This window comes from Vulpes vulpes, chromosome 7 (genome assembly GCF_048418805.1).
Source record: "Vulpes vulpes isolate BD-2025 chromosome 7, VulVul3, whole genome shotgun sequence".
Lineage (NCBI taxonomy): Eukaryota > Metazoa > Chordata > Mammalia > Carnivora > Canidae > Vulpes > Vulpes vulpes.
In genome coordinates this window covers 119494683-119520443 of record NC_132786.1, presented here as the reverse complement: position 1 = coordinate 119520443, position 25761 = coordinate 119494683, and positions in this window count along the sequence as shown.

The window sequence follows — 25761 nt, the reverse complement described above, 5'->3', positions numbered from 1 at the left end:
CATATACAGTTTCAGCAAGAAGCTTATAAAATGTGTATTAAAGCAGTATTGACTTGTCTAACAATAAAAAGTACAATTAGGCTTCCAACACAGAGCATTTCTAATTTGCATAAAAACCTCTCTAACCTATTCCTTTTACTGCAGAATATAACCAAAAGGTTATATTCTGTTCCATGCACCAGTAATTACTCTAAAATCACTAGATAGATGTACCTATGTAATATTGTTCAGTTCTTTATGCAGATCATTAAAACTAAATTTATATGCAAGATATATCAATAGGAAAATACTATTAAAATCATTAGAAAAAATGACCAAGCACAATGGATTCCTTTTACATAATATCACATAATGTAATAATTTAAGATAGTTTCTTCCTGAGAGCCTCTGTCTTCATAGAAATCATTCCAAGGGTAAGACTAAAGACATACTTTCATCACACCTTTTAATTGGGGCTTCTAGTTTACACAATGTATAATTTTAAAAGATCACTTTTAATCATCCGAAAGGGTCATTATGAGCAGGCCTTATGTTTAAAAAGTAAACTGATCTGAATCTGGTAATTATTTTAAGAATACTAGAAATGTTTATAATGGAACATTTTTTATTTTAAAGCACAGGCTGTCCTCTGGCCACGTATGATCCTTGTCACAGAAATATATGTCTGTCTTGTATACCTGAGAATTTTAATTCCACTTTTAAAACAATTTCCATTGTGGAAACTTGTGTGGTTCTTGTGTTCTTTGATTTCCTTAAGTGACTCCTGGGAGGAAGAGTTCAGACTGTGGCTGATTCTCTACTTCTTTGCAAAGGCGCATGAAAATGGTTTGTGACCACCGCTGATGAGCCTTCCCATGGTTGTTTAATAAAGAGCAGCACTACTCCACCAGGGTAACACAGAATGACATTGCCTCAGGTCACTTCAGGGCATGTCACATCATGTAACACAACATAACCTGATGTAACCTGATCCAACAGGTCAGGTGCCTGTTGCCTATTTGTAGGCAATACTTTTTATTTCTCCTCCAGAAGAGGGGCCATGTCACCATGCATAACGAAATGTCAGTTCTAGCTCTGGGTCCCAGGAATACCAATGGACGTCATTTCCTTCCCAATTACAGTGGACTCTGTTCAGCATTGAGTTTCTTAGAGTGCATGTCATTAACAAGACTGTAGTTGTGATTATTGAAAGTGAGTTGAAGGAAATCTGCCTTAATTAGGACAAATTTAAGACTGGACAAAAGTCATAGTAGAGACAGGGTGCTCTATTTTTAAAAATGGCAATAGAAACAGGAAAAGGGAGAGAACAGTTCTGAAATAAGTGATGGTTTTCACAAAACAGCATTCTTTTACAAAAGAGGATTAGATTTTCTAGGAAAAACAACTAAACGGTGAAATTTTTTTTTTCTTTTAAAATTGATTCATCAGTGTACTTCTCCGTGCTGGGTACAGTTAGGTATATAAAAGAGGCATGATCTCTGTCACCTGCCTTCAGTAGGCTTAAGCGAATAAAGAAACAAGACGAGTATATATTGCACAGCTGAGATTGTAAATGCTGAACTCCAGGCTGTTAACTGTCTCTCCTAGAGAAGGTAAAGAAAGAACAGAACATTGCCTGGAGTAGGAAAGAGAGTCTCAGGAATTTGAATTTATTATTACCTACCTGCTTTGAGTTTAATTTTCTAATCTCACAAGGAAATCCAAGTCAATTACAAGGTTCAAAAGACATGTGGTTTACTAGGAATGGTGAACTTTAAAAACATCGAACTTGAGTTTATCGATAAAGGTAAAGGAAGTTTCCTTTAATTCTTTTACCTGCCTAAGAAATATTTTTAATTATTCAGACATAAGACTATAGGATTCATCACTAGAAAATCTGAAATGAAAGGAAAATCATACAGTGGTACTATAAAAATTCACTTTTAAAAAGTTAATGCATGTTTATCTATAAGGATCACCCATATCACAGGTTCTCTTTAATTGATTAATCAGTTGACATGAATCTATCTTACGTGGCTCTAATCAGTTAGACATTAAAAGTGAAGAATGAGTAAAATGAACAGCTTAAGAAACATATGAATGAGCTTTTTATGGGAGTTAAGGGTTTCATCCTGTGTTAACTTGAGGGGTGATGCTTTTTCTTCCTGGATCTAGATGGGGACACAAGGGCAGGCATGAGGGGCAACCATGGTAAAGGCATTCATATTATTACAAAATAGCTTTGCTATTTCATCAGTAGTACTATAGATTTTTTGGATCAAAGAGATAAATACTGTGTTTACTAGTATGTTGTCCAATATCTAAGTCAAATATAAGTCATTTAAAAATTATCTTTCACTTTTATTTTTTCTTTTGAGAGAGAGGGGAAAACAAGTGCAGACATGTGCACGCGTGAGTGGTGTGGAGGGGAAGGGGGAGAGGGAGAGAATCTCAAGCAGACTCTGGACTGAGTGTGGAGCTGAATGCAGGGCTCAATCTCATGACCCTGAGATCATGACCTGAGTTGAAACGAAGAGTCAGATGGTTGCTTAACCAACTAAGCCACCCAGGCACCCCTATCCATCGCTTCTAATAATTTGTCCTGTTATTCATAAATTCTCTTCATATGCTCAAGATTTGACTGTGCATATGTTAGGTAAAGGACTGTAATAAACTACTATATGCCTTAAGAACCATTAATAACAGATGTTAGAATTTAGTTCATAATTTCATGTCGAAGGACAATTGATTTCAGCTTAAATAAAGCGTGTGCCTCTGATAGTGTGTAATTTGTTACTACCCAATATAAAATATTTGAAGTCTAAGATATATTTGTTATACAGACAGTTTTATTGCTTCGTAATAAAAACTAAAAACTTTACCCCAAACAAGCATATTTCCAGAGTCGGGGGGAAAAACTATCCAAAGTAATGGAATGTTTTGGTTATTAGTTAGGTATTCATCTCTATTGTGCTGGTGTTCCCAACTATGTCTATAATGTTAACCAGTTAGATAAATAATTCTAGATAAATTGACATGGATGAAAACAAAAAGTAGTTTTGTGCTTCTGCTCCACAAGCAACCTGGCACTAACCTAAAGATTATTAAACTAGGGATCCCTGGGTGGTGCAGTGGTTTAGCGCCTGCCTTTGGCCCAGGGTGTGATCCTGGAGACCCGGGATCAAATCCCACGTTGGGCTCTCTGCATGGAGCCTGCTTCTCCCTCTGCCTGTGTCTCTGCCTCTCTCTCTCTCTCTCTCTCTCTCTCTCTCTCTCTTTCTCTCTCTCTCTGTGTGACTATCATAAATAAATAAAATTAAAAAAAAAAACTTATTAAAAAAAATAAGTCTTTAAAAAAAAAGACAAAAAAGATTATTAAACTATTGGGAGTTGATTTCTTTGAGCACAAAACCTGAGCAGAAATGCCCAGAAGCCATAAACTATAGCTAAATACTATGAGCAGAGTTTTGGTGGCTCATGGTTCACTAAGATGTTTCAGTGCATGTGTCATCTTTGTGGACAGCTCCCCCACCCTTTTTTGTTGTCTCCTTTTCCCCAAATGTCCAAAAAGGAAGTTTTTTTTTTAATTTTTATTTATTTGTGATAGTCACACACACAGAGAGAGAGAGAGAGGCAGAGACATAGGCAGAGGGAGAAGAAGGCTCCATGCACCGGGAGCCTGACGTGGGATTCGATCCTGGGTCTCCAGGATCGCGCCCTGGGCCAAAGGCAGGCGCTAAACCGCTGCACCACCCAGGGATCCCCCAAAAAGGAAGTTGAATGAAAACCATAGTTGGGACTAGATCAGGACATCCAGGGTCAGTTGACTGACTTTCCACTGTCATTGGGTTTGGCATCACATACATTAGGTTGTTGACCAATTACAAAGCATGATGGAACTATAAAACCACAGCTGCTGGAACTGAATTTGTTTTTAATAGTTGCCAAAAGCAAACCAAAACCATTCTTAGATATGATGATAAAGCTAATGGGGCAGGAATCCTAACCACCTCCCCCCACCACCACCATCATTGCCCTCAGATGAACTAAGGGGATAAATAACATTCCCTCCTAAATTTCACAAAAATTTTTCTCTAACACAGTGGAACAATGAGAGAATGTGAATAGGCTGTTCTATTTTCCTTTGGCTTGAAACTTAGCTCACAAAGAGAGTTCACACTATGTAAAGATTTTCACAGTTATGTACTAACAAGTCTGCAGGATTTGCTGTACTTATACAAGGAAGTCAGATTTGAAAATAAAACCGTTTTTCTGTTTGTGGACACATGATGAACATATGGTCAACACCTGGAATTTATAGAGGCCTTTACCTAATAAAACCTTCTGAGACATTCCAAGAATGACAACAAAGTGATGGCATGGAGCAGAACTGCCAAAGGTAATCTTCTTCACCTTCTGGTTCTTTTAAAGCAGAAAACGTAAAACTAACAACTTAGTGCCCCCCAAATGCTTATGAAATGTACATTAAAGAGGTGGGAGCCCAAGTTCCCTGACAAAAGTGCCATTATATCATGGCTGTGAGTGTCTTTCTGGATTGTCTCAGAAAGAGCTGGTTTATGAGGAAGATGACTGATTGGTAAGCATACTATTAAAAAGTAGAGTAAGACAGATTGCAAGATCAAGTTCAAAGTTTTGAAAGTTTTACTTGGAATGTTTTTATAATGGAATGCATTCTTAAGTGATAAAACCACATACAGCACGGGCTTATGATTTTATACAAATCTCTTAAATTTAGCTGAAACTTAGGGAAATGTCATTTGCAAGGTGATTCTAAGCTCAGCATAGACTTTAAAAGTGAAATTCCCAATCAGGAAAAGAAACGTTGATGAGACTCGAAATGAAAACAAAAAACGAAACCCAAGATTGTTAAGGCATCAGGATAAGACAGCTCAACTTTTAAGGAAAACAAATCTCTTTACAAACGTACACCAAAGTAATAAAATCAAAATACTTTATGTATTTTGCAATATTTTGCAAATAATGCTTATTTCTGAAGATCATGACAAAAATCAGAATTAACCCCAGTCCTGAGCTTCACCTGACCCCAGTTCAGACCTCAGCAGCTTATGATAGCTAAACCAAGATTCACAGTACTTTTAATGACATGTCTCCAAGCCACTCAGTTCTCACACCCCTATACCTTCTCTCCAGGAGTCAGTCAGACAGGCAGAAGGAAAAGATTATTTCACCCACAGACAGGCATCATTAAACCATTAACTTTTGGTTATCAGAGTTATGTGCTATAAATACCTGTCAGGGACCAAAAACCAAACGCTCTCCCTACTGTACCTCCTAGAAAAATCAGCCAGTTGGTGCCCTCTGCAATTATCAGATACATGCCATTGTCAAAGCAAAAAAAAAAAAAAAAAAATGTTGCTGCAGCATAGAGAAGAAAACCACAGCCCATTCTGCAGAACTGGATTTGCTAAAGAGGAATCTGCAAGGTAGCTGGGATGTGCAGGCTAGGACCAAGCAGAAACCGAGAAGTAGCAGAAAAAACCATCTGAGGCTGGGCTGATGGGAGTCAGGAGTCAAGAACGTTGATTACACCCTTTCGTTACTTTTCCGAAGAATTCTTTTTTTTTTTTAATCTTTTTTTTTTAATATTATTTATTTATGATAGTCATACAGAGAGAGAGAGAGGCAGAGACAAGGCAGAGATACAGGCAGAGGGAGAAGCAGACTCCATGCACCGGGAGCCCGACGTGGGATTCGATCCCGGGTCTCCAGGATCGTGCCCTGGGCCAAAGGCAGGCGCCAAACCGCCGCGCCACCCAGGGATCCCCCGAAGAATTCTTTTAAAATAATACTCATGTTTGGAATGGTCTTTCTACTAGAATACAGGGAAATATAATTTTTTTATCTATTATGGCTTATTCCTTTTCTCAAAAAAAAAAAAAAAACCACACACACACACACACACACACTATGAAAGTTACTGATTGAGGAAACCATTTGGAGCATTTAGTTCATTATTGTGTAGAAGTATAAAAGCCTGACCAGTCTGCGAAAAGATTGTTCGTCTTTCATCACATCCTTGTCTATATCTTACCCTGGGGAATAAACATAATAAAATAACTTAGAACAGTCTATCTTACAACTTGTTGATCATAAATCATTGCTTGGTAGCTGATGTCTAATACAGGAGCATTTGAGGTTAGTCAGGAGCTGAAATTTTGGTTATCAAACACGCTCTAAGACTCCAACCTTGTGGGTTCTCTAATGTCTTCCATTACACATGCATCTTGCATTTAGAATTCCTTTGTTTTATAGGTTCTAATTCATTTGGCTTAAATTGAAATACATTTGTAACCAAAAAAATAATAGAGACTTCATAGCAAATGCTGACTGCTATTCTTCGACAAGAATTTAGATCTTTAGCTAACTATTAAAAGTAAAGGTAAAATAAAAGCAAATAGAACCCAGAGCAAAATCATAGCAAAGAGTGACCAAAGAATAATTAGGAGGAGAGTTTGCAGCAAATACTGGTCATAGAAAGCACTAAAATTTCATAGCCAATGCCAATCATTAAAGTTAATGGAAAATTCAAAGCAACTGCTAATAATTGAAGTCAATACAGAATTGATAGCACATGCTGATCAGTAATGTTAATGGAAAATTCTCCCACCAAACTGCTCGTTTTCAGATGTCATCTCAGAATAGCAAAAAGCTGTAAGTGTGAGTTTTGACTCTTATGTTGACATTTTCCATTTCTTTGTATTAATCACGTGTACGTAATGTGAAATAGGCACAGCCTATTGTGGCAACAGGGGTTTAATTATGACTCCAAATGTATTTGCAAAAGTGTGTTTCTTATGACTTTGGTGCCCCGAAAATGGCAGTGATCACCTGCTAATTGTGCACAGGGTCCCTGAGAGCTGTCTAGCATGATAATCTGGTCTGCCGATTTGGAATTGCAAAAGGCCCCTATTCTTCTTAGTTGAGTATCAAATGCCACTGGTTTCCTCAGTGCATAAAGAAATCAACAATCCCGCAGATAATATATAGTATGAAAATGTAACCTTTCCTGTCCTTTCTCTAACCAAACAAGGAGCTTTTTTTATTTTTGCATGTGATGATAGTTCTGAATTTATTCTTGTTATTTCAGATTTACTGGGTTCAGTTATTAGTTTGTGCAGGATAAGTTGTCCAGTGAGCATGGTGACCATCTAGGTAATAGCATTTAGACCACAGGAATTGTGCGACAAACATGGGGCAGCACTGATGGCACACACTTAGGTATTACTTGGCAGCACACCTTTTACTGCAATAGCATAGGTTCGTTTTTCCCTATTACTCTACCTTCCATATTTTTGCACCTTTGCCTCTCCCAGCCTCCTCCCTAGTATCCTATCCTCCATCCTACTTGGGGACTCAAAACGTATTTTTCCTTCAATTCCCTTTTTTTTTTTTTTTTTTTTTTTTATTTGAGAGAGAGCACAAACAGGGTGAGGGGCAGAGGGAGAAGTAGACTCCAGGATATCGAGCTAAGCCAAAGGCAGACGCTCAACTGACCAAGCCACCCAGCTGCCCCCAATGCCTGGCCTTAATCCTGCTTCTACTCTGAGACATTTTCTGATTATTCTCTGTTTTTACTTCTTTGCATAAGCAAGCCCTCATTGTCTATATTGCAGATTTGATATGCTGTCCTGTATTACTGGACATCTATTGTTATTTAAATCTTAATCGGGCCAAGCGTGTCTCACAATGAGATAATCCACCTCTCTTAACAAAGAGTCAACATTTTTTTTTTGTCCTGCCCACAGTGCATATATCTCTGTGGCTTCCACATAAGGAGACAGCATTAAAAAAATAAATAAAGGGGCACCTGGGTGGCTCAGTGGTTGAGCGTCTGCCTTTGGCTCAGGGTGACCCCAGGGTCCTGGGATCGAGTCCTGCATCAGACTCCCCATAGGTGGCCTGCTTCTCCCCCTGCCTGTGTCTCTGCCTCTCATGAATAAAAATATTAAAAATCTTAAAAATAAATAAAAAATAAAAAGTGAGAGGACCATCGAAACTAGAGTCAGACATTGGGTTTAAGTATCCATTAGCTCTGCCATTTAAAAAATCCTAGGAGATTTCCCAAGCTTACCTGAGTCCCGCGAACATCAGTTTTCTCATTCAGTCAAATGGGAGAATGCCTACAACTGCTGGTTGTCAGAAGCAAATGAGAGTGCACCAGGGAAGGAGCTAGGGTCCTATGTGGACGGATGTATTGCAGGGGCACCTCGGTACTGTAGTGAGGGCTGATACTTATTCGAGCACAATTTTCGATATGCAGTTCTCAATACGTAACTTCTAATTCATACACCTCGAATCTAGTTTTAAGCTTCTGGGGGAAGGCAGAAAAGAAAATCTCCAAAACACGTAGACTCAAAAAAATAACAACACAATGTAATGAGTACAGGGAAGATGAAGTGAGAGACGGCAGCAGATCGAGCCAGTAACTGTCAGGGGAGAGATGGTCTGTAAATCTGGAGCCTGACGTAGCACATAGCTCAGTAAGACTAGGATTTTAGTTCTATTTCTCCATAATATTGCTATACAAAATGGCTAGTTTAAATGTAAATTCTTTTTGGGTGCCAGCATGTTGTATCTCATTAATTGCTCCAATAAAAGCTATATTCTTGTCCTCAAGAAACTTCAATCTAAAGAGCAGAGTAGTCCTATAGAATAAAGATTTATGGGCTTTAACATGTGAAAGCGTTCAGATTCCAAACTTAAGTCTTGACCTCATGCTCTCCTTTATTTTAGCTAACAGACAAATAAGAATAGCTTTCAGAAACTCCAGTTCATACACTGTATGGATATTATACCAGTTAATCTATTTAATGAGAGAAAACTCATAAACACAGGAAGTGAAATTGAAAGCATGAGACTTCTTTGAATATGGTACAAATCATCTCTTATGTTTTTATAAATATGATCCAAAAAGGGGGAAAAATGAAGGAAAAACCAGATAAGGATTTTTTAAAGTGCAGAATGGTAAAGACCGAGAAGTGTGTAATGGTAGACGCATTCTCAATTGCTTTCTGCAATCAAACAAGGTATGAAAAATGAGTGAAATGACAACTTATAGCGAGTAAAAGCTGAGGAAAATGGAAGGAAAGAATATCTATAAACAAGTGAACTCAAACTTTGGAAATGCTCTGAGTGCCATGCAAAAACCTCCTTTACAAAGTGCTGTAAATGCTGGAGAGCCTATTACAAACTTAAAAAAAAAAAAAATTTGCCTGGGAAGATCAAAAGAAAGAAAGAAAAATCTCCAAAACCAAAATCGAGAGGGAACAGCAAATTAGAGTTGACGTTGTGCCTGTCTTTGGAGTACATCCAGCACGTGATAGCCCAGAGGCCTGGTTTAATGTCCAGAAAAGGATAGACAATAGGACCCTGGGCCTGCAAAAATCAGTATTATGACAAAGGCCCTTTGCACCGAGCTCCAAAATTTAAAGCTCCACAGCCTAAGATAATGGAAAACTGGAGGAGAAGTTCGTTAAGCACAGGGAGGCAGTGGGAACTCTGTCTTTCAACCTGGGCTCAGACTGGGACAAAAAGTTGCCCTGAGAATATAGCCTCAGAATAGTACCCCTCAGGGCTTTGGGATGAAATTTTATATTATCTGTATGGTGTCCAAACTCCTAAGCTTAAATTTTTATATGAAAAGTGCATGAGGGCCCTACTGAACCCTGTGGCATCTAGCAGAAACAACCAAAATACTTTTTGGAGGAATATGGCTTATATCATGAATCCTCCACTGAATATATACTTAGAATCTGAAACTACAGAATATCTGAGGGTTAAACAGCAGGCATGTTCCATGGCCGATTTAGACCCCCAAGAACTTTAGGGAACTACTGGGAAAATGCTACAAAAAGAGTCTAAAGTAAATAAAATCTTTAAAATATTCCCAAAAAAATATTCAAAATTATAAGAATAGGCCACTATTGGTAAAGAACAGATATTTTAGGGGCATCTGGGTGGCTCAGTGGTTGAGCATCTGCCTTTGGCTCAGGTCATGGTCCCGGGGTCCTGGGATCGAGTCCCACATTGGGCTCCCCCGCAGGGAGCCTGCTTCTCCCTCAGCCTATGTCTCTGCCTCTCTCTCTGTGTACCCCATGAATAAATAAAATATTTTGAAAAAGAACTGATATTTTAAATAACCAACTAGAATTTTAGAAAGAACAAATATCATCATAATAAAATGTTCAACATATATCTTAACAATAAGTTGAACACAGTGAAAAGTTTGACGGCAAACTAAAAAATATTTCTGAGCAAATTACTTAGGATGCAGCATGGAGAGTAAAAGAGGTAGAAAATGTCAAGGAGAAGTTAAGAGACATGAATGCAAAACAAGAAATCCATTCTATGCATAAATGTACTTCCTGAAGGAGGAAACAGAATGGAAAAGAGATATGGACATTAACCCTATACAGAGATAAGGAGAGAAATGTTTTCCCCAATTGAAAATGGATTCCTCAGATTTGAATATCATAAATCCCAAGGAAGATAAATGAAAATATGCATGATAGTGAACCCTCAGGATACCCAATACAGGAGAATACTTGCAGAATAAGAGTGTGCCACCAATAGATCGTTGATTAAAGAAGTAAAAGGATAAAATTCTGGAAGAAGGAAAGCAGTGATAAGGAATTCGAGTTTTATTTTGAGTATAATTGGAAACCACTGGAGGCATTTGAAGAATGGAGTGATGATGCAACTTCATGCATACTTTAAAAATAATGCCGTGGGGATCCCTGGGTGGCTCAGCGGTTTAGTGCCGCCTTCGGCCCAGGGCATGATCCTGGAGTCCCGGGATCGAGTCCCATATGGGGATCCCTGCATGGAGCCTGCTTCTCCCTCTGCCTGTGTCTCTGCCTCTCTCTCTCTCTCTCTCTCTCTCTCTCTCTCTCTCTGTGTGTGTCTCATGAATAAATATATAAATCTTTAAAAAAAAATAGTGCTGTGAATGTTGTATGGGTGGTAGGGGCGTAGTATTTCTTAGGAACATGCCAGTAATATTGGGGACGGTGTCAGTGGGAGAAGTGCTCAGGCAAGGAACACAGTTTAAGGTAGCCAGTGAGTTTTGTTAAAGGACTGAAAGAGGAAACTGAAGTAGATGGTCGGAGGGCTTGGGCTTCTGGCCTGAGCAACTGGGTATGTTGTGCTGCCCTTTAGTGAGATGGAGAATCCAGTGGAGGAGTATCAGGAGGAGGGAAAAATGACTTTTTTTTTTTTTTTTTCCCTTCACGGGGTACTTTCTATTGGCTGGGCAGACTTATTAGCACCTGGATCTGCAGGAATCCATTTAGCCTTTGCCACCCTGGAGTGACCCTGACTGAAGGTCACATAGCTGTTTGACTTTAGAGTCCATATTCTCAAGCAACATTCTCTCTTGCCTCTTAGGAAGATTCATCCAAATTGAGATAGAGATTTATGACGTAAACCTCCAAGAAAGAGGAGACTTTCCTGAAAATGTCATGATAAAGGGGTTAAAAGAGAGAGAGAGAAAGCTGGCGCAGTGGTTCTCAACTTTATGTATATCCTTGGCCCATTCTCAAATCCTAAAATCTCTGGCAGAAAACTCAATGGGAGTGAGAGATCAAAGCAACACCATCATCCTATGGCAGAGCTGTGTCGCACAGTGCTCACAGAAGCTTCCAGAAATCATAGGACTTTCCTTTGATTGCCCTTCAGCACTGTGCACGATGTAAGCAGAGCTCTTTTTGGACCTGCACATTGCCAGGTCTCTGTGAATGAGGCCGGTGGAAGGTGGCCCAGGTGTCAGCGCCTTCCCAGGAAGTTCATCAGAATATAAGCTACATGAGGTCAGGGGATTTTTTTTTCTGTTTCGTTTCCAGTATGTGCTCAACCTAGACCAACATCTCACATATACTAGGCACTTTATTAACAGTAGCTGTACAAATGATTGAGAGTTGTCACATGCTCTAACCCTAATGCCTGATCACTCTCAAAAGCCTCATAGAAGTTGTTATTCAAGACAAATAAGCAAATAAAAAATTCAACCAACAGAAAATGTCAATTACATTCATTGATCAAGATTCACAAACCTGTGAAGGTCTGGGGGAGTTCATTAGCAGCAACAGGCTAGGTGAGTATCATCAAAGTACGAGACTGCCCTTACCACCTTTAAAACCCATGAAACGTAGGTTTTGGGGTAATGATCAAGCTATGCTCAGGAAGGCTTCAGAGAAAATACTGCCCTTGATTTAGAGCCAGTTTTCAACTTAGAAAAAGAAGACCTGGATGGATGAAAGGAAGAGGCATGGGAGATAGGGGAACTTGTTTTTAATGAACTGATGACTTCAGAAAGGTCAGTGGAAATAGTCACGGGAAGGAGGTCAGTAGTGAAAGGAAGAAAATTAGGGCATTAAGCAGCTGTAGGGGAGGTTTGTAAGTACCTGATATGACAGCCAGCCAGTGGGCCTTGCATCTGGAGACGTAGCCAAAAATGATAGATTTAAGGACTTTTCCTTGAAACTGGTAGATCCAAGAAGCTGAATTGTATAGGCCTCCTGATGATGTCAATCCCCAGGTTAATTGCTCAGCAATTAACCAAAAAGAACATGTTCTTGAGTTCTCTTGGCATCTTTTAAAGACAAATCTGCCAGTCCATGCTTTTTGCCAACGGTCTTAGAGGGCAGGGTATGAGTCTCTTACACTTACTGACCTTTGAACTCGGGAGATTATTTCAGTTCCAGAATTCTCTACTTTCAGTCTAACCAAATGTTCAGTTTGCTGGGAGGCCTAATGTTCTAAGCACCAAAACTTGAAGTCCTTCTTAGATCTGGGAGAAAATGCACGTTGGAAAGAGTTCTGTATAGATGGTTGGAGATAAGACTTGCGGGATCCCGTATGCCTCCTACCGGGTGGAGTTGTAGCAGGATGTAGTGATGACAAGTCCTGAGGCTTCCAGTCTTATGACTGGGAAGCCCTGAGATGAGGTGGGACTTTTTTCACTTTCAAAATTTAAATTCAATTTGCCAACATATAGTATATATAACACCCAGTGCTCATCACATCACATGCCCTCTTTGAGGTTTTGAAAGAATTTTCCTCCAGTGGCTCAGGGCAGGATTAAATGGGGCCTTGGTTCCTCCTTTTAGGAGGAGTCACGTTGGTTCAAGATGACTTGGAAGCTGAGCCATGATCTTCAACCCACCTTAAAGAGTATGTTTTAAAGAGTAAAAATTGCACAATACTATGTTATCACGGGTCATTATCATAACCATTGCAAACTTTACTTTTTTCCCTAATGCTGAAATAATTTGCCCTTATCCATAGTGTTTTCTCAATCCTTATTGAAATCATTGTTTATAAGAAAAAACAATCATTTGTGCTCTCTATAGAGTTGGCATATGGAGTCCCATTTTCTTAATGTGTGAGTGAATATGTGTGTGTGTGTGTGTGTGTGTGTGTGTATGAAGAGGAGAGTATGTGGACATGGGTATATTTACATGGTATTCTCAGGCCATGTTTCTGTTGTTCCTTTAAAATTTTAGAGAAAGTAAAGCACAAGATAAAAATCAAAGTAATTGTCTAAATGGCATTTTTAACTAAAAATTTTCTCAACTCACAGATGCTGAGACATTATAAGGAAAGCATCACATTCAACCTTTCTAAAGAAATGAACCAGGCTTTGCTATCACTACTTTTTACGCTGGTTCCACGTGGGTGGTCTTTTATTTCAGAGGACATATTAATCTCCTGTTACACGTGACAACCACTACTGTGTGTCATCTCAGTTCAGGACAATAAAGTGACTCCAGAGTTTCCTTCTAAACTTAGCGATCAGGCTTTTCTTACTGTGACAAATGTTTATGGATTCTTCTAATTACACGTCTGGTTTAAAGCTAAGATACCAAGAGAATACAGTTCTCTTTTGTAAAGTTCCCAAGGTTTTTCTATAATAATCAATTACCATAATGAGTTTTTTTAAAGCTTCCATTCATCATTTTCTTAAAATATATAAACTACTAGGATAAAGATAAATAGCCATATCCAGCATACCCTGAGGCCCTCTACCAAAGGTTTTCCTTTAAATCAAGATCAACTGGAAAACATGTTGGGTTTTATTTCAAAGTCAATCCTGCTTAGGTTTTTTTTTTTTTTTTAAATAGGGTAAAACAAAAAAGGAATAAAATAAAATCCATGACAAGTAGGCTTCATAAGAGGACACTGGACAATGCATCATTATCACAATCACCCCTACAGTCCACATGTACTTGTTAAATGGTCTCACTAGCTGGCTCTTGTACCATTAAAACTAGAAACTAATTCTCTACATGGGCCTTTTCTCACCTATTAACCTATTATCTCCTTCTGTTCTTAGAAAAGCAGTTCCTAAACTAGGAGTTACTTGGCACATCTTTAATCTAAACCAGGGTTTCTCAACCTTGGCACAATTTCTATTCTAGGAGGTACAGGTCTTTGCTGGAGGAAGCTGTCTCGTGCATTATATGATGTTTAGCAACATCCCTGGCTTCCATCCACCAAATGCCAGGAGAGCACATACCCTTTGCCCTGAGTTGCAACAACCAAGACCATCTCCAGACATTGACAAGTGTGCCTGTGGGGACAAAGTCCCCTCCCATTTGAGAAGAACTGCTTACACTTACCTTAAGTATTTAACGTGAGAGAATTCAGTAGAATATTCTGGTAGTATAAAAACAGCATGAGATTAAAAAAAAAAAACTGGGGCAAAAAAATAACAAGATGGTGGTTGGAGCTTAGAAGGGATGAAATTAGGTAAGATTTGGGTGATGATAGAAGGGACGACAATGAAGGCATGGAAGGGTGTCCTAGGTCATTGAGCCAACATTGTCTCTTTATTACTATTCCTTAAATGTGGACTTACTACAAGATAAATTCTTCAAACCCTCTGCTTTTTCCCCTTACTTTGTCCCTTACCTGTCACATCTTTGTCATCAATTTATGCAATTTATCAATTTATTATGCAATTTATGCAATTTAATCTCCCTACCCACCAGTCCTATGCTCCTGCTCATGGTCTCCTCTTAATAGTATATGACAACCCCCGTCTCCTGGCCCTGCTTCCCTTTCTCCTTCCCTCTTGCCCTCTCCTCCCCACCTTCATTCTAGTTCGTTTATTACTTAGCATTGTTGTTTGCATGTGCATTCCTTTGGTTACTGAGTGTATCAATCATATTCATATCATTATTAGCCATTTGTATTTATTCGTGAGTTGTCTCTGATCTTTAATCTTTCTTTCTCTTTCTGTGTTCTCTATTTTTCTCATTGGCCTGTACAGAGTCTCCATATGTTAAAAACACTAATCCTTATCCAGGCAGGTTTAAATTTTTTTTTGTTCAGTTTGTGAATGGAGTTTCTAAAGCAATGGGGAAAATAACAAAATAAACGACTAATAAAGTAGGGGCACCTGGGTGGCTCAATGGTTGAGCATCTGCCTTTGGCTTGGGGCATGATCCTGGGGTCCCGGGATCGAGTTCTGCATCAGGCTTCCCACAGAGAGCCTACTTCTCCCTCTGCCTATGTCTCTGCCTCTCTCTGTGTCTCTCATGAATGAATAAAAGAAAAAAATCTTTAAAAAAATTGATAAAATCAACCATATTAAAGTGTTCAAGTTTGCCCTATCTTACCTGTATTTTTTAAAATGCAGGTAGTATAAATTTCCTATTAAAACTATGTGTAGGGATCCCTGGGTGGCGCAGTGGTTTGGCGCCTGCCTTTGGCCCAGGGCGCGATCCTGGAGACCCGGGATCGAATCCCATATCGGGCTCCCGGTGCATGGAGCCTGCTTCTCCCTCCGCCTGTGTCTCTGCCTCTCTCTCTCTCTCTGTGACTATCATAAATAAATAAAAAAAATAAATAAATAAATAAATAAAACTATGTGTAAAAAAAATAAAAATAGATAAATAAAACTGTGTATATGTGGATACATAGAAAAGTTGAAAAGAACTACAAAGTATAACCAATATATATTAAGAATTCACAGTGATGAGTATTAATTTTTATATTTCTTATCCTACTTTTGAATTGTTCTGAAATAACAATGAATATGCAATACTTTTGTAATCAAAACACGCTGAACAAGTATAATTTTAATTGTTTTGTAAAGGAAGGTGAACAAAATTACCTGCACCTGGAGTTTTTCTTAGTTGAGATTTGGCAAGTCCTCTACTCACTGGATGCACTCAACTGTTGGGCTGATAGTGATGGTAATTTTTAGTGATCTCTTAAAAGTATTATTTTTAATATTTGGTGGTTTTCAATTCATAGCATGATAAAATACTCTTTCTACACAGGTCCTTAGCGAGAGTGCAGTTCAGAGACTCCTAGGATGGAAACTAGATGAACTGAGTTTGAATTCTGCCCTTATCCCTTACTACAAGCATTTCCTTAGAGAAGCTCACCGAGATCGTACAGTTCAGTCCTATCCCTGTAATTAAAACATCTCTATCTCTTCCTTGCTTTGTGGATATGATAGACTCGAGAAAACAGAGAAAAGATTCAAAAGGCACTGTGAAGCTGTCTTACCTGTTTGATATTTTAATAGTGTTTATTTGCCTGTAAAACTTTTTTTAAAACTTTTTGTTTTTAAATGAAGGGTGAGATGTAATGTCAGATCATCATCCATAAGAGGATGCTCCCTTAAAGTATTTTGTATGATTACTACCAAGAAGAGTGTTTTCCCTGTGTTACCATTATTCATTGACGTCTTCAGTCTGGAAGCTTCCTGTTTATTTTTCCTCTACCATATATTTCTAAAGAAATACTTTAGATAATCCTAGCCAGAATCTTGAGTCCCAAACAAAAACATCTGAGTTGTTGCTAAAAAAATTGATGTAAGTATGTACCATCCCAACTAACCTTTAAACTGAAGGCATCGTTTGTCTATCTGAAGGAAAGTGAGAGTCCTCTTAAAAGATGGGTATAAATTACCAGGAGTACTATCAATGTCCCCTAACTAGTATCTTTGGCATATTATAGACCTTACGAGACATAATTTTTAGATAAATGATACTTTATTTGATACTTATTTATGGGGGGAAAATGACTGGGTTGCCTCAAAATAAAATATATCCTATGACAATGACTTATACAGAACATTGAGTTTATGGAAAAAGCAGTGGTCCAGAGAAATAACTTCTTTATTTATGTCAAAGATTTAAAAAATGCTACATTTAATTTTAATATGATGAGCAGTATTCCCCCTGCCTGATAGGCCTCATTACACTGCAGCATGTACAGTATTTGCCTTATTTAACAATTTTTATCAATCATGTAAAAATGGGCAGTGCTCTTAAAAAAAAGTGATAAATGTGTAGCATACAGCTTCTTACATCTACAAAAATTTTCACTCAATTGTGAAGGATAATAAAAAATAAAAACAAAAAGGGGTTTAATAAATCCTGGGCCCGTGATTTGATTCATTCAGCAACAGAGACAATGACTGTTAATTATATAAGTAACCGTAATTCCTATTCAGTATAAAAATCTCTCTGCTTTTCTTCTTAATAATTGTTTACCTCCATCCACCTACTTGGATTCATCAAATGTGTGCGAACATCACATTCCTGTCACTTTGGACTCTCCCTTATAATTGTCACCAGGGCTTATCCTTCCCATTTTTTTGTAGCATAAAGCAGGCTCAATCAGGGGTCCCTTTCTAAAGTCCTCTGAAAATGTGAATATACAAAGCAAGTAAACAAACACAGCAGTGATATGGAAAGTTCCACCACCCCAAATAATTTTTCTGGACCAGTGAGCAAGAAAAAAAAAAATGAGGAATCAAAACCTTTTACTTAAAGAGAACCAACCCTTCATTCTTCAAAATATCATGTGTCTCTGTTATTTATTTCATTATCATATTTTAATTCATCTTCTCTTTCAGATATCCCTGTTTAAATTTTATTAATATTTACCTCACTCTTGTTCTTATTCATATCATTAATAGTGTCTTATTTTATTAGTTTTCATTTGTAATTTTTTTATATTATATATTGTTTCAAAATTATTTCTGAAACATGGCCTCATATTAGGTGATATCAGGGGAATATAAGCCCTGGCCCTGTCTCTCCCTCTGCCTCTGGTCAAGTATTGTAACTTTTCTGAGCCTTAACACCTTTCCTATAAAAGAATACTATTTGGGGATAAATATTAAAAGAAGAATTGAGTATGAAATAATATACTTTATTAAATAGTTATTACATCTCTTTTCAGCAGGAAATTTACGACTGTGTGACAAATGGAATAGTCAAACAGTATCTGTTTTTCTCTTTAATTCACTTATGAAGCCTCCCCCCTCTAAATATAAGCTACTTAAGAGAACAGGAACTTTGTTTCACTCACAGTTAAACCGAGACTTAGAAGGGTGCTACGGTATCAGGTGATTCAGAAAGAGAATATGCAGAATTAAATTAACAAAATTTCCATTTCTAAAAATACCTTAGTAACTCTTCTCAATTGAAAGAACTGTATTTTGTCATTAAAATTTATTAAAAATTGCTCCACTCCTACTTAGGAATGGGGAGTGAGGAATCCTACTGTCTTAGATTCTTAAAGGGACAGGTTTTTTTTTGGGGGGGGGTTTAAGAATAATGCTTAAATTCATCTACCTTACCCCGCCACACCAAAGAGCTATTGGAAAATAAAAGGATTTGCATGGGTGAGTCATAAAAAGCCATATTAGAGCCCTCTGGGATAATTTTTCAAAATGGTGTACCATGCTTTAATGGTGTAATTCTCATTGACCTTAATGGGAGTCATGCAGCTAAAACCACATATACTTCTTTTAAAACCTATCTCTAAGTGTTCTGTGACTAACACTAGTAAGTAGTAAAATGGTACACTTTCTTCCTAGACATGTAAACATCATCATGTTTATATCAGCATAATTAGGAACTTTACTGGACCATTATAGCTGGATTTTCATCATGCTATCATTAGCTTTTCGATAGCATAAAGACCCAGTTTTCAATGGATGTTGTTAGGACATTTTTCTTTTAACCCTATTTGATTGTAACAAGACAGCATTGTCCTGATAGGAAAAAAAGGAATCTTTTTATATGTGCATTTGCGTTAGAAATCATCCGCTGAGATACTTATTTATGTCCTTCCGGATACAGCTTTCTAATGCAGGGCTATAGTTTGGGAAAAATATGGCAGTGTGATGACTTTTTGTTACAAAACAAATATAGTCTCAGCACCTTGCTAGCCTACTGTAAATATATGATTTTTAATAAAAAAAGAATAAACATTCAAGCATTTCTTTGCCAAAATATATTAGTTATGACCTGCAATATGGCTGTAGTCCTAAATTTCTTCTAAATATAAGGTGTCCACTGTGCCAGATTGTGTGATGACTTCACAATATGGGCAAATGTTCACCAGAAACCATAAGGTGGTTTCTAATAAAGTCAGCTATTACATAATACAAAAAGCTATTACATTGTAATTCATTTCAACAGTTTCAGAATAGAAAATGATTGAAAAAAATGAATAGGCTGGATACATTAGGCTCTCTGGATTTTTTGCAACTGTTTAAGCAACACGCACGAGGTACTTTATTATCATAGGATCTTAGCACCAGAAAGAATATCAATGACCTCACAGTTCGGCTTTTCCTTTTTCCTCCCACTTGCAGATGAGCAAACTCAGAGAGGACGGCTAAAATATGTTTTTCCTAAAAATCTTAATAGGTGGTTCGGAAACCATCATTTCACTTCTTAAATCTGTGTTTGAAGGGAATTCGTACCGAGAGTTTACAGTTTCTGGGCAAAGATGGACCTCACCCCTTCCCCACCCACACACCCAAGTGAATGTGAAATGGTCGAGCTTATATTCACAGAGAATGTTCCTTTGTTTTGGGTGCAAGTATGATCAAAAGCTTCTGCTTAGTGAAGATTCTATTTATAGTGGCTCGAGACCATGTTTAAGACACCCAGGCTGTGGTTGGAGCTCGGGCAGACGCACAGCCAGTCCTGAGCACAGGAAGGCACATGCTCTTTCACCATCAGTAATGTCTGGGAGCCATGTTACCTGCTTAGGTCTCAGGTAGTCCACCCAGAGAACGGCCAGCTGGGATCTGGAACCTCTACGGCTAAGAAGCAGCAGGACACCAACAGCTCCCAGGGTGACAGAGGAAAAGAAAAGGCGTATGTTGCATGGTAGGGCAGGGGCTAAGACACACTGAGGGGCCATGGAGGACAGGGAGGAAGGGAGGAAAACAGGAGAGGTCTGTCTACCACTGCAAGAGGTGGTCACTAGAGGGACCCCAGAGTCCAAACAAAAGCTGAGGGGATGCGTGAAGTGGGATAGTGAACATATCTCAGAAACTTCACGTCCACCACACACGCACAGTCACGTACCTGCACAAAAAGACTGTGTGGATTGGAATAGATCCCTTGGACCTGAAGTAAGGTTGTCCTTGTGGGTTCTTTTATATTTTGTGTGAGTGCTCGGCTGGCTGACAGATGGACCATTTCACTGGGGGGACTATACAACTACTTCCTTCCATGGTGAAGGAACAGAGCTAGGGTTAGATGTTTGAGGAAAGAACATCAGAGATTATGAGGAAGAAGACCAGTGGAACACAGTTGACCCAAGGATGGGGGTAAGGGGAGGAGATTGACAATGGATTTATTTTAGAGAAATTCTCTTAACTATACTTGGTGAAGAGTTTTATCCACTTGGGTATTGAAAACTTATAACAGACCCCACTCTAAATCATTCCCATTGTTTTATATGCTTAGCGTAATTGTTTAATGGATGGTGTACAGTTATCTCTTGGTGGAGTTGGCTAAATCATTTACAAGGAATATTTTTATTCATGAAGTTTGTGAGGTTCTATGTTATGTACTGTATCTTCTATATAACATTGTATATATTATATACAACTGTCCTATATTATTACAGAAATGCCCCAAACTGACAGAATGGGATCAGACACATAGGAATTCTGTGTGATGATTATCTTTTTCTAAAAGTGATTCCTATTGTACATGCATACTAAAATACAGTTAATTAAGGTTGATTGATTTAGATCAATTATCTGGCTAACCAAGTAAGTTCAGCATGAAGGGGTTAACCTGTAGAGCCTTGTTGCATGACAAAAGTACCGCCAGGTGGAATCAACGGTTTCAAGTCCTTTAAGACACTTCCTTTCTCTCTCCTAGGAATCTATTTCTTGGGTCACCCCATGTGGAGGCCATGATGCATAATGCTCAATATCGAGGGCTCTAAATATGTTTTAACCGAATCCTGCCTCTATCCCTCATTACTTGTGTGACTGAACAAGTTACTTGACCTCTCTAAACCTAGTGAAATAAAGGTAATAATAATAATAGTTGCCTCATCCATGTACACTGCTTAGCCCGGTGGACAGCACATAGTAAATGCTCCTTAAATGTCATATTATTATACTAATAAAACTACTTCAGCTCTTCCATGGACATACAATATAGTGCTTCCCCTATCCCTCTTTTTTTACATCCTGGGATTCTCTCTTTTTTTTTTTTTTCAAAGTCTACATATATTTATAGTTTTTTTAATAATAAATTTATTTTTTATTGGTGTTCAATTTGCCAACATACAGAATAACACCCAGTGCTCATCCCGTCAAGTGCCCCCCTCAGTGCCTGTCACCCATTCACCCCCACCCCTCGCCCCTCTCCCTTTCCACCACCCCTAGTTCATTTCCCAGAGTTAGGAGTCTTTATGTTCTGTCTCCCTCTCTGATATTTCCCACCCATTTCTTCTCCCTTCCTGGGATTCTCAACCTTAAATTTATTTTGGTGACCTAATTTAGTTCTTATATTCCTGAAATTAGGTCTTTTTATTTTATCTTCTGCTCCATGAGAAAACAACATCTTGCCAAACCCAGCCTGACAACCCAACCTTGACTCCCGATATTTGATGACTCACCTTGGTAGTCTTTGTCCCATATTACACTCTGACTTCTATGAATTCTGCTGTACTAAGTAAGTAGGAGAGGTCTGAGTCCTTCTGGTTCACCCTCTTGGCTGGTACACGAATGTTTTATTAGCTTTTCCATAATTTATATAATAATAACAACATTTACTCTGTTCTGCTACAGACCTGGCAGGGAAGCTCCAGATAAAAGGTCTCAGTGGAGATATTTTTGACACAGCTGTGCCATCATCAGTTATGATTAGCTCACCCTGAAGAATAATCTCAAAATAGGTCATCAATTGTCACTAAATTCCTTGGTCAGGGGTGATAGCCCCAACCCAGCATGCCACCTAGCAAATGTCTATACTTGGAAGCAGAAGACAAAAAAAAAGGAATGCACGTTAAAGAAAAAAGAGAATGTAATAAGCCTATGCAAATCTATCACAGCTACAGGGAAGATTTCTCCAAATGATTGCCACGACAATAGCCACCATTTATCTCTGTCCCATAACCGTCCTTTTGTTTGTGGTTTTAGCTTCTGTTTGTATACGTTGGCTACCTGGATGTTACCTTGCAAGAATTCAGCACATTGAGTATTCAGATAAGCGTTCACAGAGATTTTGTGCAACCGTGTTGTTTTACGCATCTCACTAGCTTTCCACTCCAGGGCTGCCGGGGATGTGGCCGTGTGAAGGACAATGTCTATGGTGCGCTTATTCCCCGGGGCTGTCGTGCTCTGTAGCTGTGGCCAGAGTTGGTACACTGTGTCACAGGCTGGGTTCTCTGGACCTCGAGATTGAGAGTGCTTTGGAGTACAGGGTGTTTATTAGTGGTCTCCTCCTATGGATGGGATGAGGAAGTAGGATTGAAGGGAGGGAGAAGTTGAAGGGTGGTAAAAGCCTGCAAAAACCTTGGTCAGCTGCTGGAATAAGTGTCCCAATCCGCGGCAAAGCTGGGCCATGATACTTCCACCTTCATCAGTGGTCAGATGTGGACCATCCCGGGGAAGAGGAAGCTTGGCCTTGACAGGTGGAGGCTGTGTAAAGACAGCATTCCTGGCAGCTGGGCAACAGCTGTCTTGTTGAGAACACAGGTGGCGAGTCCCCTGGCCCACCGCTGCCAGCTTTCAGGTCACGGATCACTTATGTTTTGATGTCTCATACGCAGACCAGCACATTTTGCATAACAGGTTGTATCCATTGCTTCTTTCTTCTCATCCTTCCCCCTTTATACCACTACCGCCCCTCTCCCCTCCACTTCCCCCCCAGTACACACTTCCAGGGGAGCTAGAAAGCAGGCTCTGTGCTCATCATCTTGCATAATTCCTTTATTCAGATGACAAAGGATGCGCTAAAGTTCAAGGTCATGTATGTAGTACAGAGATAGAGCCTAGACAGACCCAGTTGGTCCAAGATCTGTCTGTAAATCCCATATATTAGCCACCGAACTATGCTGCCTTCATGTGAAGACTGCGTATTCCTGGAGAGCAGTATTTAAAATGTATTATTTCTCTGAATTGAAATTTTCCCTCGTGGATGCACTGTATAAACCCTTTCTTTCGGTCGGATCTTCCTTTTACCCGTAGCCACCTTCAGCTTCTCTCTTAGCTGGGCGAATCTGTCACTTACCAAAAGTATAAACCCAAGTTAGAAAACACCTGTCATCCAGCCTTTCCTCGGGTTAAACTTCCCTTGCAGGATCATAGGTAGGTTCATCCGACGTGCACCTGTGCCCCAGCTGAGACTTCTAGCTAAAGCTATGGAAGAACCAGCCTAAGTTTTCCACAATTTAAATGTCAAGCCACGCCCCAGCCTAGCCCATTTAGATTGCAGTAGAAAATAGAAAAAGCAAGCAAGTTTTGGGCCCTTTCTCCCACTTATATACAAGATGATTTAGAGAGCAGAAGGCATAGAGGAATTTTATAGCAACTAAGGTCTGTTTTGTTAAGGAATTATCATAACTTGTTCAGTTTTAGAACTCTTTGATACGTCTTTTGGCAGAGGGACACACACATACACACACACACACAGAGAGAGAGAGAATGATCTAATGGTCTTTTCCTAAGGTTAGGTACTGTTCCTTTGCACTAACGGGTCACAGTATGGGACTGGTGCCATTTAGCTCCCACAAGCCAGGAGGTCCTGAGACCGGTCGATCACTCATTTTATAATTTACAGCATAGGGTGACATGCAAATAGATTAAAAAAAAAAGACTTTGCCGTTTTCTCTGTAGCAAGGAACTTTCACATCAGCATATAGTGAAGAATCCATCAGCTACTATGGTCTGCTGTTTCTTCATTGTTTCATATCACTGTCCTTAAGCCACTTATTAGCCAGGTTCTCTTCAACATAAATGTAGCACCTTAATCCATCCAATTTTAATTCCCATAAAAGGTTATTTCACAAAATACTGTTGAGTAGTGAAAGCATTCCCTCTCTGCCTTCCCCAGCATTTCATGGGCATTTCTAGACTGTAAGACAAACACTCTCAGCACAGTTATATTAAGAGACTGAATAGGAGACACTACATTAAACTTAAATTTTTTTTCCCCTTTGTGTTGCATCTCTGATCTGAGATGCCCTTCTGTCAGCCGTGCTACACAGAATTTGACTGAATGTGCTGGCTATGTTCCTCTCTATTGCTCACATTGGGACTATAGTCATTAGCGTTCTCTCTTTCTTCCCTTTCTTCACAGGATGTCCTGATTCTTGGAGAGGGTCACACAAATAGCCGTCCAGTGCAGAAGAATAGAATTCTCTGCCACTGTTACCAATCCTCTTCATGCTTGAATTGTAATACACTCTAGCTATTGGTCTCTGAGAATCTATCAATTATCCACCTTTGGGACAGACCAAATCACTTAGGTGGATTAAAACTGGAGATATGTAGGCTCCTCTCCCCTCCTCCCACCCAACCATATTGAACTGGGATCTCTAGAGATATAGTCTGGGAATCTGCTCTGTAACAAAGACCTGAGTGACCCTTAGGCATATGAAAATTTGAGAACCATTGAATCATCAGAGGATAGTTAACCTATTTTCAGTCTATGGCTCAATATCAAAGAACTCTTGATAATGTGAGGACCCTGGGGACATCTGGTCACAATGGCTCTGTGAGGAGCTGTTTTGAAGCACGCCTCCACTCTTATCACTTAAAAGTGAAAGATAAAATATAAAAAGAAAACACCCTAACACAAAGCCTGGTTCAAAAACAAACCAAACATCTCCTTGGACTAGAAAAATTGGGAAGTGTGGCTGAATATAAATGACTTTTGGGCTCCTGAGCCAGAAGCTGGTAGTGGGGGTAGGGGCTCGGTTCCTGTGCTCCAGCTCTTCTGCTGGAAGCAAGGGGATAGCTTAGGGCTCTCAGCTCATGAAAGAAGCTAGAATTCGGAGTATCCGAATTATGGTTTTATGCAAATTATGGGCTTAGGGAGGCAGGAGGATAAAGCACTGTCTTGTGATCAGAACTAGGCCAAGAGAAAGAAAAACAAACCAAAAATCAAATCAAACCGAACCAACCGAACAAAAAAAAAACCTCCTACTCATAATGACCCCGAAAACCCAATTATCTAAGACAATTGAAGGAACTGCATGCAGAGGAAGACAACACAGTCCACAGTGAATAAAATCAATAATTAAAAGAGAGCTTTACTTCAGATAAAACTTAACCTAAAGTATCAATGACCAAAAAATGAAAATGTAATATGTGTATGATAATAATTCCAAGGGCCGGGAGAGAAACTATCTCCCTCTCTGATTGCCTGTCCCCACCCCGACTGTTGGGTGTTCTCCAAGGTCTTTGGTGACTGCTCAGGAGTTACCTACTGTAATACAGCCCCATAT